Source organism: Chelonia mydas, chromosome 7 (genome assembly GCF_015237465.2).
Source record: "Chelonia mydas isolate rCheMyd1 chromosome 7, rCheMyd1.pri.v2, whole genome shotgun sequence".
Lineage (NCBI taxonomy): Eukaryota > Metazoa > Chordata > Testudines > Cheloniidae > Chelonia > Chelonia mydas.
In genome coordinates, this window is record NC_057853.1 from 28,298,172 (window position 1) to 28,315,409 (window position 17,238).

At 42.5% G+C, this 17,238-nt stretch overlaps 1 protein-coding gene across 2 annotated transcripts in view; it reads left to right on the forward strand.

Moving 5' to 3' along the window:
* The window catches only part of FGD3 (FYVE, RhoGEF and PH domain containing 3), a 191,135-nt gene that overhangs the window by 45,847 nt on the left and 128,050 nt on the right, over nt 1-17,238 (forward strand). Inside the window, exon 1 of one of the 2 annotated variants that reach the window (XM_043550848.1) lies at nt 2,048-2,190. The exons of the other annotated variant lie outside the window; for it this stretch is intronic. The gene's annotated coding sequence lies outside the window, so the exon portion shown is untranslated. Of the gene's footprint in view, nt 1-2,047; nt 2,191-17,238 lie in introns of those variants that run through there. 2 annotated transcript variants of the gene reach the window in all.

Here is a 17,238-nt window from a genome sequence, read left to right on the forward strand (position 1 = left end):
GCAATGCCCCTCTGCCATGTATATTGGTCAAACTGGACAGTCTCTAAGTAAAAGAATAAATGGACACAAATCAGATGTCAAGAATTATAACATTCAAAAACCAGTCGGAGAACACTTCAATCTCTCTGGTCACGCAATCAGAGACATGAAGGTCGCTATCTTACAACAAAAAAACTTCAAATCCAGAGTGCAGCGAGAAACTGCTGAATTGGAATTCATTTGCAAATTGGATACTATTAATTTAGGCTTAAATAGAGACTGGGAGTGGCTAAGTCATTATGCAAGGTAGCCTATTTCCCCTTGTTTTTTCCTCCCCCCACAGACGTTCTGGTTAAACTTGGATTTATGCTGGAAGTGGCCCACCTTGATTGTCATGCACAGTGTGGGGAGAGTGGTCAGTTTGGATGAGCTATTGCCAGCAGGAGAGTGAGTTTGTGTGTGTGTGTGTGGGGGGGTGAGAAAACCTGGATTTGTGCTGGAAATGGCCCACCTTGATTATCATGCACATTGTAGGGGGAGTGGTCACTTCGGATGAGCTATTACCAGCAGGAGAGTGAGTTTGTGTGAGTATGGGGGTGGGGGAGTGAGAAAACCTGGATTTGTGCTGGAAATGGCCCACTTTGATTTTCATGCAGGTTGTAAGGAGAGTGGTCACTTTGGATAGGCTATTACCAGCAGGAGAGTGAGTTTGTGTGTGTGGTTTTTGGAGGGGGGTGAGGGGGTGAGAGAACCTGGATTTCTGCAGGAAATGGCCCACCTTGATTATCATACGCATTGTGAAGACAGTGGTCACTTTGGATGGGCTATTACCAGCAAGAGAGTGAGTTTGTTTGTGGGGGGGCGGAGGGTGAGAAAACCTGGATTTGTGCTGGAAATGGCCCAACTTGATGATCACTTTAGATAAGCTATTACCAGCAGGAGAGTGGGGTGGGAGGAGGTATTGTTTCATGGTGTCTGTGTATATAATGTCTTCTTTCAGAGTAACAGCCGTGTTAGTCTGTATTCGTAAAAAGAAAAGGAGTACTTGTGGCACCTTAGAGACTAACCAGTTTATTTGAGCATGAGCTTTCGTGAGCTACAGCTCACTTCATCGGATGCTCAAATAAATTGGTTAGTCTCTAAGGTGCCACAAGTCCTCCTTTTCTTATTTCAAGTAGGAATCTCATCCAGTATTAACAGTCAGGGTAGGCGTGTGACACAATGTTGACTCCTGCATCTCTGGGCTTTGCATTTGTGTTCTGTCTAGATCCTATTAATAGAATTGTAATCATTAATCTAATCTGTTTCCAGCATGGTCTCAAAATATACATGACAATTGTCAGTAACAGAAATGCTACTCTGCATTTTAATGATGAGAAGATGCCCCTTTCCAAGCCTTCCTGTCACCATTTATCCTCATTACAATTGCCTTAACTCTGCAACAGGTTCATACTCTCCAACCTGTTTTGTTTAATTTAAACACAGATTCCTCTTTGTGGAAATGGAAATATGCAAATAAACTCTTTTCAGGTCATCAGTTCTTGCTAATGTTTCTGGGAAAGCTCTTATGCCAGCAGGTGTTTCAAACAGCATTGCCCTTTGCTTCCCAGAGAACTTTATTTCTTAGAGCCTCCTTGCTTTAGTTCATATCACACTAATAGAAAATGAAAGCCAGCACAGGTGTCATTTTGTTGGTGGTAGTAGTAGTAGTAAAACACATTCTCTCCCCCAGTCTCTTTTGCACAGCCCCCATTCAGCCTTCCTTTAAAGCTCTGCTCCATTTAGTAGCAGCACTTGTCATCAGACAAGCCCCCTCCCCTTTCCACATTCATTTCCATGGTAACCCTTCTAAGGCATTCTGCAGGCTGAAAACTACTTTTGCTCTTTCATCATGCAAGCTGGTATTGTCGAGGGCTCAGCGTATTCCTATAGCTTTTGAATGAATAATAATAATAATAAAGCAGAATTCGGATGGACAGTTGTTATTTGGGAGGGAGGCCCTAAAGCAGGAAGGAATGGGCAACCTTCAAATGACCTAGTGTCTACGCATTGCTTAGTAAGGAAAACAGTCTTGTTTCATTAATTGATTAACTTGAGGGGTGGGGTTTATCAGAATTATCATTCTGTGAAGTGAATGTGGTGACTCCCTGAAACAGCTTCCAGGAAGAAAAATGGGCAGATGGCTGTCCAGGCTCTGCTGGTGAACTGCTGGTAAGCTCTCTGATCGGTTGCAAACCTCGCTTTTTCATGGATTCTTTCATGTCTTTTCAGATATGATAAAGAAAATGGTGTCTTAACAGATGCTAGATCTTTGGGCGTTTGTTATGCATTTGTCATTCATTGGTATACAAGCAGGTGTATTTAGAAGCACTTATCAATGGGTGTGAGCAATTTAGAATTTTGGTAGTATACCTTTTAGCTGTGTTGCCTGCTTTAATGAGCTGGATTGATTTTATGATCTTTACAATGCATGCTTTTTAAAACCTGCTTTTCTGGAAGATTCACATGTAGTTACATGTGGGTTTTTGTTGTATTTCAGCAGGTTAAGGGTATTTGTTTACTATATGTGACTCAAGCAGTATGTGAGATTGATAGTATTTTGCAAAGAAAACAAATGGCTTGCAAACAGTATCTGCAAAACTGGAAGAATGAAAAGGGTATTTTAACCAGTCATTTATAAAATCTGGTGAAAGCATAAACTTAGTCCTACTATAATCCTTGTCAGAAGAATTATAAGAATTACCATCTTCATATATGTAAACTGATTTGACAGTTAAGATTTTTTTAAAACTCTGGCTGTATCTGTTATGTTTGTTAAATACCTGAATCAGACAGTATTATAGCATTGATTGAATACTTCTAATGGTGATGAATGATCAAATACATCTGTTGATATTTTGCTTGGTTTGTGACGAACTAGCAGGATTTTGTGTTTGTTGTTTTGATAGGGGTGAAGATGTAGTTTTCTTTAAAATGTGGTCTGAAGTACATAATGACTGTGAAGTCACCATGACAACATGGACCCTCTGAAATTCCCCCCCCCCCCCCATATTATTTGTTTGTTTTTTGTTACGGTGTCACTAAATCATTCATTAATACATTTCCTCTTATGGACAAAGAAATAGTTATGTGCAGCAGTTATGGATATGACTTGAATTATGTCCTTAAGGATTCATTGCTGGAGAGCCTATACTACCCATCATTCTGTACAGACTTAGTCTGTCTTCTTAAAAGAGAACACAGCTTCTTAATTTTTCTATTTATGGTGCAGTTTCTTTCTAACCCATAGTAGCCATAGGTTTTATCATTTGAGGAGGACGCTTAAATTGTGTATGGATTTTATCTTGTATATCTTACTGAGCTTTTATGGAGATTCACCAGCCAAGGTGCTGTCTTATCAAAAGACAAAATATCACCTGGATATCTTATTGGGCCAGATCCTACCCCGATGGGAGAAATGCTACCTGAGGGGGTGAAGGATGAGAAAAACTCTCCAGTGTTCCCTTGCAGAATTTCCTCCAAATTTGTCTGTTGGCTGGTATGGGTTTTTCCCCTATGGAAGAAACAAGAGGACTGGTTTCCACACCCTTGGGATCTCCCAGATCCTCCTGCATCTTGGGAGAGCCCCTGTAGGCATATGGCCATCGACCTTGAGGCCTTGTACCTCTACTGTTTCCTTGAAGGTCTCCTCAGGCTCCCTGTCAGCATAGCTTCTGGAAGGGTTAGTGATTTTATACTTGTTTGTGTACCTTACAGTAAAAAGCAGGTGTGTAATGTGTATATAATAGATGTATTTGTATGGACTGTATATGAAACCTTTCCAGTTGGGAAGGGAAGGTGTACTGATAAATTTTAAAATACCAGCATACATTTTTCTGGTTCACCATATGTTTCTGGTGTTAGTTTATCCTATATTATGTTTTTTACAAACTGATCCCCAAATTCTTGTAACTGTAACCTTTACAATAAAAAGAAATGTGAGTAAAAGAATCCTGCTTCTGTGATATCTTTTAAGAACAAAAATATGGGCTTTGTCTGGTAGTCATTGTGACAGCAAAGAAATACAGTTGCAAGTGCATTTATCAGGCTGAAGTAAAATAATTTAAAAGGCAAGTGTAGAAGAGACAGTTTTTGTCTTTGAGTTATTTCTATACCTGCTTGACATGAGAAAATGAAGACTTCATCTCAGCTGTCCAAGTTTTCTCACTGATTTCTGGGAAAAATCCTGACATCAGTATGTTTTCTTTTTTTAAAATTATTTCTAAATCAGGAAAACAATATAGTGCCCTATCAATACTCAAGCAAAATTCCCAGTGACTTCAACAACAGTTCTGCTTAAGTTTTGCAGGATTGGGCCCTGCTCTTAAATGAATGCAGACAACTGTGACATGGTTACCTCCACATGACCATCTCCCTCATCTTCCTGTCTTGTTCACTGTCACCTTCATGGTTGTGGCAACTATTGCACCTGCTGCTGCCTTGTCCATGGCATGGCTGGAAATCCTAAGATTTTTTTGGAGGCAGTCCTGAGGACCTGGGGACAGCCTGAATGTGAACCCAAGGTCAGTAGACTTAGCTGTAGCTCTTATGATTGACTTATCTCTAAGGTTCTGCTGGAGTTACTGGTAGGTACATGGATGTTGATTATACTGGGTGAATAGATTCCACCTTCAAGGGACACTCTGTCAGGTTAAAGACATCTTAAAAAGTTAGTTTAAGCTGCTGCTCTGAGAGCTAGGAATTGAAAGACCAGAAGATGGGTTCATTCCTCCTTCTGAGACTTGCTGCTGTCGCCACTGCCTTTAGGAGCCCCAGAGATTGATCTGTCCACTTTCTGGACCTGGAAATGTCAGGATCCATGGCTACAGAGCTCTTGAGCTATATGACACTCTTTGCATGTGGGAACTGGCTACTGATTCCCCTCCCCGGGAGTGGAGCCAGTGTGGCTAGTGTAGGGGAGCACAAACCAATCCCCCAACATCACTGGCAGTATGAGTTCCAGGAGAGTTCTGTGTCCAATATCCACTAATAAGTAGTAGCTGATGGGAGGTCCCTGCTGGGCAGATTAGTGAGTGGGAGGTTAATGATGGAGAGGTGCCTGGGAAGCTGGAGGGATGGAAATGCATGTGAGAGGGAGTGAGTGTGGTTGGGATACTTGGAGGAAGTGAATCCTTCCACCACCTCCCTGCTCTCCATAACTCTTGCTCCATGGTGAGCTGGTGGCAGAAGAGGTATCACAGTAGGCTCTAGTGGTGGAAGGAATCCCTGATGGATTCCTGGGGATCCCCTTGGGCTGGAGCAGGGGTGTCTGGACTCCTTAAAGGCATGAATATCATGCAAGACACATTGTACTTGGCTACCATGGAGATTTAAATTCCCTCCTCACTTCAGTTTGGTTGTGGTGCTGCGGTGAGAGCCCGTTTTGTAGACTTTTAGTCACGTGTATAAGGGATTTGTCTTCTGTCCGGGGAGGTTTTTTGTAAGGGTACTGGTCTGGGGGTGGGTAAGCTTTAATGTTTAATGGTGCTTTAATGTTTCTTGGCAGTGTTCTATTATGGAGCACCAATACTTACTCCACAGCTCAGGGTGGAGCTAGTTCCCCAGTGTAATCCTGATTTTTTCAATCTCCCCATAGGATATGCAGAAAGAATCTTTTTAAAAATATGATATTATACATCTCATCGCAGCTGGGAAATTTGATCAAATGCAGGCAAAGAGATATGGTGTTTCTGAAAAGGTATCTGTAATTTTACTTTAGAATGTTTTTACTTATATGGGGGGAGAACAACCTCCAAAGTGTCTGAGCTTATAAACTCAAAATTTGTTTTGTTAGTCTTTTAGGGTAGTCTATGCTCTAATTAGACACCCGTGTCTGGCCCGAATCAGTTGACTCTGGCTCGTGGGGCTTGGGCTAAGGGGCTGTTTAATTGTGGTATAGATGTTTGGGTTTGGACTGGAGCCTGGGAGTTAAGATCCTGTGCGAGGGTCCCACAGCTCGAGCTCAAATGTCTGTGTCTCAATTAAACAGCCCCTTAGCCCAACTGCTAGCCCAAGTCAACTGGCACAGGCCATCAGCAAGTCTCTAACTGCAGTGTAGACATACCCTTAGTGTTTTCTGGGATTGGGAGCAGTAGCAAGGTGAAATAGTATAAGAAAATATATTAAGAGTTCTTAAGCATATAAAGAATATTCTTTATCAATATAAACTTACCTTCTTCTGACTTGAGTTGAGCCAAAGATGGTGGGATCAGTGTGTGTGTTGCGGAGGAGAATCAGGTAATCAGGAATGAGTATAGACTTGTGGTAGGGCATTGCAGGGCATATGGAGGGGTGATTGATGTTGTTCTTCCCTGTCTTGGAATGAAGGAGCTCTGAGTCAGGAGAAGGTAGCACATAGAAGGTAGGGGCAGGACACTTGTTGGGTACAGACAAAGGATGAATGGACTCATACATGTGACTCAAGTGACTTCAGAAGCATAAAGGAGGAGGACACAGATCTCAGGGGGGAAAGGACGTGGAACAGGATGCAGGGAACTGGAAGAGGAATAGAGTGCAAGGAACCTGTGGAGAAATAGAGGTGAACAGAATACAACCAGTTTTCCAGATGAATAAAAGCTGTCCTTTCCCTTCCACCGTTTGCCTCCACTATCCCCATATTTCATGCAAGTAAAACTCCCATCACACACCTAAGGACATGCTAACATTTGGCAGAGGGAATCCCTGCTTTGGTAAGCTTCATACGGGGCCAGACCATCAGCTGGTTTAGATCAGTGTAGCTTCATTGACTTCTTCCAGCGCACCCCCTATTCTACCAGGTCCCTGCATGCTCTTCTGTTAAGTCAATTGAGCGATTTTGGTTTATGGCACGTGAGGATCTGGCCCCAGATCTTTTAGGGAGGGGCTCCTCTCCTGCTGGCTTCATACCCAATTTAGTTTCAACATTTTAGAGTTTATTTAAAAGAAAAATAAGGAAACGTATAAACCAAATACATCGGCTGGTCAAAATATTGGGTGTTTTTTAAGGAAATTGAGATTCCTACAAAATAGATTCCAGGAGGAACCATTATGATAATTTAGACCTACTTTCTGCACTAAACATTCAAAAATCTTGCCGAGTAATCTCTGTATCAAGCCTGTAACTTATGTATGAGCTATAGCGTATCTTCTTGATTTAAAGACTTCAAGTGATGGAGAATCTATCATATCCCTTGGTAAACTGTCCGAATGGTAATTACCCACACAGCTAAAATTGAGTCTTATTTCTAGTCTGAATTTATGTAGCTTCTGCTTCCAACCATTAGATCTTGCTATGTCTTGTAGACCAGTGGTTTTCAAACTGCAGGTCGCGACCCAGTACTGGGTCGTGGTGGCTCTGGTCAGCACTGCTGACCAGGCCATTAAAAGTCCTGTTGGTGGTGCTGCCCGGCTAAGACAGGCTAGTCCCTACCTGTCCTGGCTCTGCGCTGCGCCCCAGAAGCGGCCAGCAGCAGGTCTGCCTTCTAGGGGGGAGGCCACGGGGTTCCGTGTGTTGCCCCTGCCCCGAGCACCGGCTCCATACTCCCATTGGCCAGGAACCAGCCAATGGGAGCTGGGGGTGGTGGTGCCTGCGGGCAAGAGCCACATGGAGCCGCTTGCACACCTCCTCCTGGGAGCCGGACCTGCTGCTGGTCGCTTCCGGGGTGCAGCGCGGTCCATGATGCCAGAAGAGGCAGGAAGCCTGCCTTAGCACCCCCGCTGCACCACTGACCGGGAGCTGACCGAGGTAAGACTGTGCCCCAATCTCCTGCCCCAGCCCTGAGCCCCCCGAAACCCGGAGCCCCCTCCTGCAACCCTACCCCTCGTCCCTGGCCCAGCCCAGAGCCCTGACCCACTCCCGCACCCCTGCCCCAGCAAAGAGCCCCCTCCCACGCCCCAAAATCCTCATCCCCAGCTCCAGTCATGGGCATCAACAATTTTCTTCAACTGGGTCACCAGAAAAAAAGTTTGAAAATCACTGTTGTAGACAAGTGAAAATTTCAATTTTGGTGCAATTTTTTGTATTTTTCAGTCAGGACAAACAAAACCATATATTTTATTTTGGGCGGTGTCAGCCTGAATCTAAACATTTCATTGTCTTGAACTGAATCCAAACTTCTTTTGTTTTAGGTCACTTCAGCATTAATCTATCTACCTGAGCTGTCTTGCTGCCACATGGGAGTTGTAGTTTGCTTTCTTCATGGCTCCATTCTCCCCTGTGGGCTTCCTGGCTGGACTACATCTCTCAAAATGCACTGTGATCTCACCTCTGGCTGAACTGCTGTTGTCCATCATGGCAGTCCTATGACTGTGGTGCATCATGCAAGATGTAGACTACCCAGGGAACCCCATCCCTAGCGGAGAATGGGGGCATAAGGTACTCAAACTACAGCTCCCATGATGCACCATAGCAGCTCAGGTGGATCCAGTTCAGTGTCAAACCCAATTTCCAAACAGATATTTTAAAGAAATTTTCATTTTGTGTGTGTGTGTTGGGGGGGCGGGTATAAAATTTGGATGGTTAGTGCTAATTCAGGTTGAAAACAAACGTTGAAATCATGGAATTTTCCAATCAGCTCTGTTAGATAGTAATCCCCTCTGTGATAGCCAACTCCACTTCTGTGACTATTCTCACTTCCCATTTCTCTCTCCCCTGTTTTGAGCAATTCATTTTCAGTCCCTACACTCTGCAGGCTGCCAAGGCCATTATTATGATCCATACTTTTATGGGCTATACAAGAGCAGGAATCTTCTTAACCCCTACCCCAGCTCGCTGTGCAGCTGTGTTAGGGGGCAGAGTCTAGCCCGCGGACTTTTTACTTTCTAATATTCTAGTGACTCTTTTATCAGAAGTGCTAAATTAAAAAGGGATTTGCATTTGCCATTAAATGTGGCTTTTCCTTTGTGTAAAACGATTATACTTTAGAGGACTAAATTTCTTCATAGCTCAGTCATGCAAGCTGCTGAGGGTCTCCCAGCAAGGAGTTGAGCTCTCTCCACTAATTTTTAAACTGTTTGAGCAAGGGGAGCGCAGCACTTTGCATGAAGAGGTGTTCAGCACCTTGTAGGAACAGGCCTTTGAAGAGTTAACGTGTATAAGACCGCTACTCAGTGAATATTTAGGTCATGGAATGTTGAGTCTGGAGAGCGACTGTGAACAGCACTGACAGCTATGTGGCTTTTACTTAGACAATACAGCATTTGAAAGTATCTTGCACATTCATGCATCAACTCATGTTTTAGGTTTAGGGTTTGTTACCGTGTTCTCAAATGCAGTGGTCTTTCTGGCATGGGTTATTACAGGAGCATAAATTAAAACAATGTCCATCAATCGCACTGCTTGCAGAGTGAAACTTGAATCCTGCAGTCACATTACCAAAATGGATATTTTTTTTTTCTGATCTCCAGTATCCAACCATGAACTTACAAGAGGTGAACTAAGTGTCTAAATATGAGTGTCCTAAACTTATTATTCACTGTGGTGTCCTGTGGCCCTAGTCAGGGTCCAATTGTGCTAAGTGCTATAAATACAAAATTATAGGGTACAATCTTTGAAAGTGCCTAAGGGATTTAGGAGCTAAAGTCTCACTGACTTTCTATGGATATATGGCTGCTAAGTCACTTGAGAAAATCCTCCCCATAGTCCTTGCCCCGAAATACTTAAAATGATCCTGAAGTCACATACATACTTTTGCGTGTGAATATTCCCATTGAAATCTATCAGACTACTCATGTGTAACCATTTGCAGGACTGGGACCTAAAATTGTTTTTACTTTTACTTTCCCACCACACCAAGGGCACAGACTTTCTATCTGTACAGTGCCTGGTACAATGGTATGCTGATCATAATCCCAGCCTCTGTGCACTGTTGTAATACATATAATAATAGCATGTGTAACTACAGTTTCAGGAGGGAGAACCAGCAGAATCCTCTGAATAGAATTATTTAGAATCCTATGTTAATAGGCCTTCTTTTGTTTTAAATAAGAGCTCATGATTAACTTGGGGGGGGGGGGAGAATCTATTTCAAAATGGTAATAAGGACAGTTAAACAAATTGTACACTAGTGAGATAATCCCAGGTGGCCGTGGTTCTGAGCTGGTAAGATTCACCTTGAAGTAGATTTATTTCCACATCTCTTATTGCTTGTGTCAAAATCGTTAAATTTATTATTCAGTGAAAATAATCCTTTGGCAATAAATTAGGTTATTTCTTCCTGACTGGACTTCATGTTTCTGTTTAACTTCTTATCTCTATCAAGAGGAAGGATTATCCATCCCTAAAAATGTGACCATGAATTATTCTTTTCAGTTGGTTTTATTTAAAGTTGTTCCACCTGTGCAGTGTTTACTAGTATTTTCTAGGGTGAATGATAGCTGCAAAAATCCCCTATATTGCTGGTTGCACAGTTAAAAATTAAAAAGTCAAGAAATGCAGCTATTTTTACTTGTGATGTTTTCTGTTCTTGTTTCTTTTGTCATAAATGTAGTTGATAATTATGCCGTTGTACTTATGCCATAAAATATATAGGGTGTGCTTTGTGGCCAATTTAACTGCAACATAGTGATAAGTTGAAGGGGAGCAATCATCCTGATTTTTGCATCACAATAAGGTACTGCAATTCCCAACATGCTGTGGGTCTCTTTTATATATGTCCAAATATTTGGGGGAATTTTTTTTGTCAGATATATTATCTTCAGGTCCATAACTGAATGGCTATTTGCTACTTGTAGTGTTTTTTTTTCCTTCTTTTTCCAGCTAACTATCTGCATTAAGAAAAATTAAGAATGGTTATATGAGTATAAATGTAGGTGAGCATATTTGTGAGTAAAATTGAAATATTGAAAATGGGATTGCATAGCAAAATCAATTTCCTTTCTAAAACCATCTCAAATAGATTAATGCAGCTGAAGATTTTTAACCACAAACATCTTGTTTGTTGAGCTCAGTGAGAGTAATAGATTTCTTAGCAAAATATATGGTAAAATGTTTTAGTTTTCGTTTACATTTTTGCCAAGAAACCTATCTAAACATTCACTGTGTAACCTAGTAAATGTGAATAAATGATGTCTGAACCATAAATGACTGGAAAAGGGACTATTAACTCTCTACTATTTATACAAATATATTTTTTTAGATAATGGCACATATTAAAAGCAACGTTTTGTAAACTGCCTAGTGTCTGTAACTTACTTTTCCGGGACTGATGCAAACATCTCTGTAGGACTACATACAAATGTTAACCAGTTGTTGCTTTAATATTTCAAATACTCCATAAAATGATTTTCTCTTAGCAAATAAGAAATTTTGAAAAATAACATAATAAACGTAATAGTAGTAGTCTAACAAAGAAAATAACAGAACGCCACTAGCCGTCACCTTCAGCCCCCAACTAAAACCCCTCCAACGCATTATTAGGGATCTACAACCTATCCTGAAGGATGACCCAACACTCTCACAAATCTTGGGAGACAGGCCAGTCCTTGCCTACAGACAGCTCCCCAACCTGAAGCAAATACTCACCAGCAACCACATACCACACAACAGAACCACTAACCCAGGAACCTATCTTTGCAACAAAGCCCGTTGCCAACTGTGCCCACATATCTATTCAGGGGACACCATCACAGGGCCTAATAACATCAGCCACACTATCAGAGGGTCGTTCACCTGCACATCCACCAATGTGATATATGCCATCATGTGCCAGCAATGCCCCTCTGCCATGTACATTGGTCAAACTGGACAGTCTCTACGTAAAAGAATAAATGGACACAAATCAGATGTCAAGAATTATAATATTCATAAACCAGTCGCAGAACACTTCAATCTCTCTGGTCACTCGATCTCAGACCTAAAGGTCGCAATATTAAAACAAAAAAACTTCAAATCCAGACTCCAGCGAGAAACTGTTGAATTGGAATTCATTTGCAAATTGGATACAATTAACTTAGGCTTGAATAGAGACTGGGAGTGGCTAAGTCATTATGCAAGGTAACCTATTTCCCCTTGTTTTTTCCTAACACCCCCCCACCCCGGACGTTCCTGTTAAACCCGGGATTTGTGCTGGAAATGGCCCACCTTGATTATCATACACATTGTAAGGAGAGTGGTCACTTTAGATAAGCTATTACCAGCAGGAGAGTGGGGTGGGAGGAGGTATTTTTTCATGCTTTCTGTGTATATATAAAGATCTTCTACACTTTCCCCAGTATGCATCCTATGAAGTGAGCTGTAGCTCACGAAAGCTTATGCTCAAATAAATTGGTTAGTCTCTAAGGTGCCACAAGTACTCCTTTTCTTTTTGCGAATACAGACTAACACGGCTGTTACTCTGAAACCTTTCATTTAGAATAATTATGCTAATTCTTGTAGAGTTGCAAAACATAGGCACTCTTCAAAAATTTTACCCAAAGTGATGTAGGAGCCTACATTTCATTGAATGCCAATGGGACTTAGGCTCGTAAGTGCCCAAGGGCTAGAAAAAGTACCTAGCAGGATTTTCAGAAGCACCTACACAGGTTAGTTTCAATGAAAGTTAAGTCCATAATCTATGTATTTTAAGCTCCCAAATACCTTGGAAAATCACTTTTTAAAGAGGGACTTAGGTGCTTTTGAAAAGTTTCCAATAATCTACTTTGTGTAGTTTACAGTGAACTCTCTAGTCTATACCTGTCCCCAACCACAATCTGGCCTAGACGTTAAGGAGCTTCTTCCTCTTCTTTCCATTTTCCTTTTGAACTTTCAAGGGCTGTAATATTGGTTGTAGGTCAATGGCATGAGTGTCTGTCTCCTGGGTGCTCGCTGAGGAAATGGTATTTCATCCTTCTAACCCTCACGTTGATCCCAAGTGCAAAGCCTGTTTACTCAGGTTTTATATGGGGAAGGAGAATTTTCATCCAAGGATCTCATAGCACATTGGAAAACATTTAATTAAGCCTTACAAATACTTTTTTAAGTTAGGGAAGTAGAAGTAGTAGTATTATATTAAATGAGAGGCACAGAGAATTCAAGGCAATGTGGTGAGTCAGTGACAGTCCTGCCTCCCAGTATTTTCTCTAAGCACTAGATATACTATCTCTCTTCGTCTTAAATAATTTTTTCGCTTAATTTATGTATATTGTTTCTCAATATAACTGTGCATAACATTTGAATGTGAAAATCTGATGAGCATGTGGTTTTGGAAAAGTTATAGCATTTAGTTTTGAAGTTACTAATTATTTTCTTGATAAAATATTACTGCCTTGTTTATCCTTCACTAGACAACTACTAACCCTTTCTTTGGTGGTATGGATTACATTCTTTTCAGGTTTTTAATTACAGTCTTCAATATGCAGTAAAATGTAAATCATTGTCCAAGGCTGAGGACTGTCTATTGATGAGTAGCTGCATTCTGAACTATTCCAACTTGCTCCAATTCATCTGTGAAGAATTTGATTTTGCATGTTAATTACCCTACACATCAGCAATTGGTTTAAACCATTGTTAAGGAGAATAAATAGCTTTTACAAAACCTGGTCGTGTGGAAGCTACTCTTACTATTTATCTGCTGTAATTTGTCTGTCTACCGTTTGAAAGCATTATGCACAAAGATGAGCTCAGCTCTTTGAGATAACCATCCACTGTGGATACTAACTTATTTCTTCCTGGAAATTAAAAGACAAAAGAAAATTACTCCCCCTACTTGCAGGCGGACGGAGAAGCAAATCAATTGATATTGGCCCCAATCCTGCAAACAGCTACGTGCTTGAGTAGTCCAATTGATTTCTTTACTCACATGCATAAAGTTATGCCTGTTAAGTATTTGATCCAGAGTCATTTTTTGGAATTGCATGTAAGTAAACAGGATGTTAGAATAAATTTGGGAGTTGATTTTCATTGCATAGTTAGGGTGACCATATTTTCCCAAATGGAAAAGTGGACATTTCTGGACTGTCCTGAGCCCGCCCTGAAGTCCCCCAACCTCCTTGTGCATAGGGCTGCCCAAGGCCACCCTTGCGCCCCTGCACTTGGGCCAGCCCAAGCCCTTCTTCCTGGACATGCCGGGGCCAGCCTGAGGTCCCCGTCCCTATTGGCGCCTGGGATTGGCCTGAACCACCCTGCTGCCTGCCTGTCCGCAGGGCTGGTGGTCCAAGCCCCCGCCACCACCTCATGCCTGCCCGTGGGATTGGTGGTCCAAGCCCCCACCACCACCACGCACTGGGCTGCCCGAGACCCCCCTTGCCCTCCTGCATGTGAGGCGGGCTGGCCAGCCTGAGCTGCTCTCCCTAGCCTTCCCTCCAGCGCAGGGCAGATGTTACTTCTCCCCCCGCCCACGTCCCTCCATGCCCCACTATGGGTCCCACGTGTGGGGGTGCGGAGTGGGTTGGCAGTGAGGTGAAACACTGTTCGCAGCCTGCTCCCCCTGCCAGGGAGCCAGTGGAGCCCCTCTCCCCAGGAGAGAAGGGATCCTCCCACCAGGGCTGAGCAGGGACCCCCATCCCCATGGGCTTCCCCAAGCGCCAAGCAGGAGGCACAGCAGGTGCACGGAGGAGGGGGGACATGCCCTGCCCCAGCTACTCAGCCGTGTAAGGCGGGAGCTGATGGTGGCACGGTGGGGGTGCTTCCCGGGAGTTATGGAGGGGCAGTGGGGCTGGAGCAGTAGCAGGAGCGGGGGGAAGTGGCGGAGCCTGGGCAGCTCTTGGGTGTGCTCTTGTTGCCCATCCCTGGCACTGCTGCTGCCGCCAGTGCTGCTGGAGGAGGCGGCAGCAAGGGAGACTGGTGTGGACGTGCGCTGGAGAGAGCAAAGGGGGTGGGGCATGGCTGCTTGCTCCCCCCCGGGCTCTGTGCTGCAATCCCAGAAAATACAGGACAATTTGCCCGTATCTAACAAAAAGTCGGGTCACCTGGAAAAAGGCTTAAATATAGGACTGTCCCGTTAAAACGGGATGTCTGGTTACTCTACACATAGTTGTATCTTTTGTCATGCTGTATTTGCACTGTAATGATGAAACGCAGCTTCATAAAAAGTATAAATTCATTCTCCACTGGAAAATGAGTTCTGGGTGGCAGAATAAATTAATGGGACAGTAGATTTTAGTGTTCCAGTATTCAGATAGTTCAGCTTTCTAGAGAATGGGGAGATTCTATGCCCAGTTCTTGTTTAAGATTTCTCCTTAACATGATAGGATTTGAAGCTTGTCTAAGAAATAAATGTGAACATAAGAATGGCCCTACTGGGTCAGACCAATGGTCCATCTAGCCCAGTATCCTGTCTTCCAACAGTGGCCAGTGCCAGGTGCCCCAGATGGAATGAACAGAACAGGTAATCATCAAGTGATCCATCCCCTGTCGCTCATTCCCAGCTTCTGGCAAACAGAGGCTAGGGACACCATTCCTGCCCATCCTGGCTAATAGCCATTGATGGACCTATCCTCTGTGAATTTATCTAGTTCTTTTTTGAACCCTGTTATAGTCTTGGCCTTCACAACATCCTCTGGCAAGGAGTTCCACAGGTTGATTGTGTGTTGTGGGAAGAAATACTTCCTTTTATTTGTTTAAACCTGCTGCCTATTAATTTCATTTGGTGACCACTAGTTCTTGTTTTATGAGAAGGAGTAAAGAACACTTCCTTATCTACTTATCTACAGTCATGATTTTATAGACCTCAATCATATCTCCCCTTAGCCATCCCTTTTCCAATCTGAAAAGTCCCAGGATTATTAAGCTCTCCTCATATGGAAGCTGTTCCATACTCCTAACCATTTTTGTTGCACTTTTCTGAACCTTTCCAATTCCAATATATCTTTTTTGAGATGGGGCGACCACATCTGCACACAATATTCAAGATGTGAGCGTACCATGGATTTATATAGAGACAATATGGTATTTTCTGTCCTATTATCTATTCCTCTCTTAATTATTCCCAGCATTCTGTTCGCTTTTTTGACTGCTGCTGCACATTGAGTGGATGTTTTCAGAGAACTTTCCACAATGACTCCAAGATCTCTTTCTTGAGTGGTAACAGCAAATTTAGACCCCATCTTTTTATATGTATAGTTGGCTTATGCTTTCCAATGTGCATTACTTTGCATTTATCAACATTAAATTTCATCTGCCATTTTGTTGCCCAATCACCCAGTTTTGAGAGATACTTTTGTAGCTCTTTGCAGTCTGCCTGGGACTTAACTATCTTGAGTAATTTTGTATCATCTGCAAATTTTGCCACCTCACTGTTTACCTCCTGTTCAAGATCATTTATGAATATGTTGAATAGGACTGGTCCCAGAGCAGACCCCCGGGAGACACCACTATTTACCTCTCTCTGCTCTGAAAACTGACCATTTATACCTACCCTTTGTTTCCTATCTTTTAACCAGTTACCAATCCGTGAGAGCACCTTCCCTCTTATCCCATGGCAGCTTACTTTGCATAAGAGCCTTTGGTGAGGGACCTTGTCAAAGGCTTTCTGAAAATCTAAGTACACTATATCCACTGGATCCCCTTGGTCCACATGCTTGTTGGCCCCCTCAAAGTATTCTAGTAGATTAGTGAGGCATGATTTCCCTTTACTAAAACCATGTTGACTCGTCCTCAACAAATTATGTTTATCTATGTCCGACAATATTGTTCTTTATTATAGATTCAACCAGTTAGCCCAGTACTGAAGTCAGGCTTACAGGCCTGTAATTGCCGGGATCATCTTTGGAGCCCTTTTAAAAAATTGGCATCACATTAGCTATCCTCCAGTCATCTGGTACAGAAGCTGATTTAAATAATAGGTTACAGACTACAGTTAGCAGTTCTGCAATTTCACATTTGAGTTCCTTCAGAACTCTTGGGTGAATACCATCTGGTCCTGGTGACTTATTGCTGTTTAATTTATCACTTTGTTCCAAAACCTCCTCTAATGATACCTCAATCTGGACAGTTCCTCAGATCTGTCACCTAAAAAGAATGGCTTGGGTTTGGGAATCTCCCTCACATTCTCAGCTGTGAAGACCGATGCAAAGAAACAGTATTGATATGTTAGGGTTTTAAAAATACATTCTAACCCCATCCTTTGTAGTTGTTAACTTGGTAAGTGCAGCTTGGCTGGACATGAAGATCAGGGTTAGGGCCCCAATAATTTAAGAATGTTTTTCCATCCAACCTTTTAGCTACTAGAATTATCAATCTTTCACTCTTTCCATTTTATCCTGCCATCCGTCACCACTGTGTCCCAGTACTTTCCATGTAAAATTGTTAGCAGTAGCAAGGTCTCT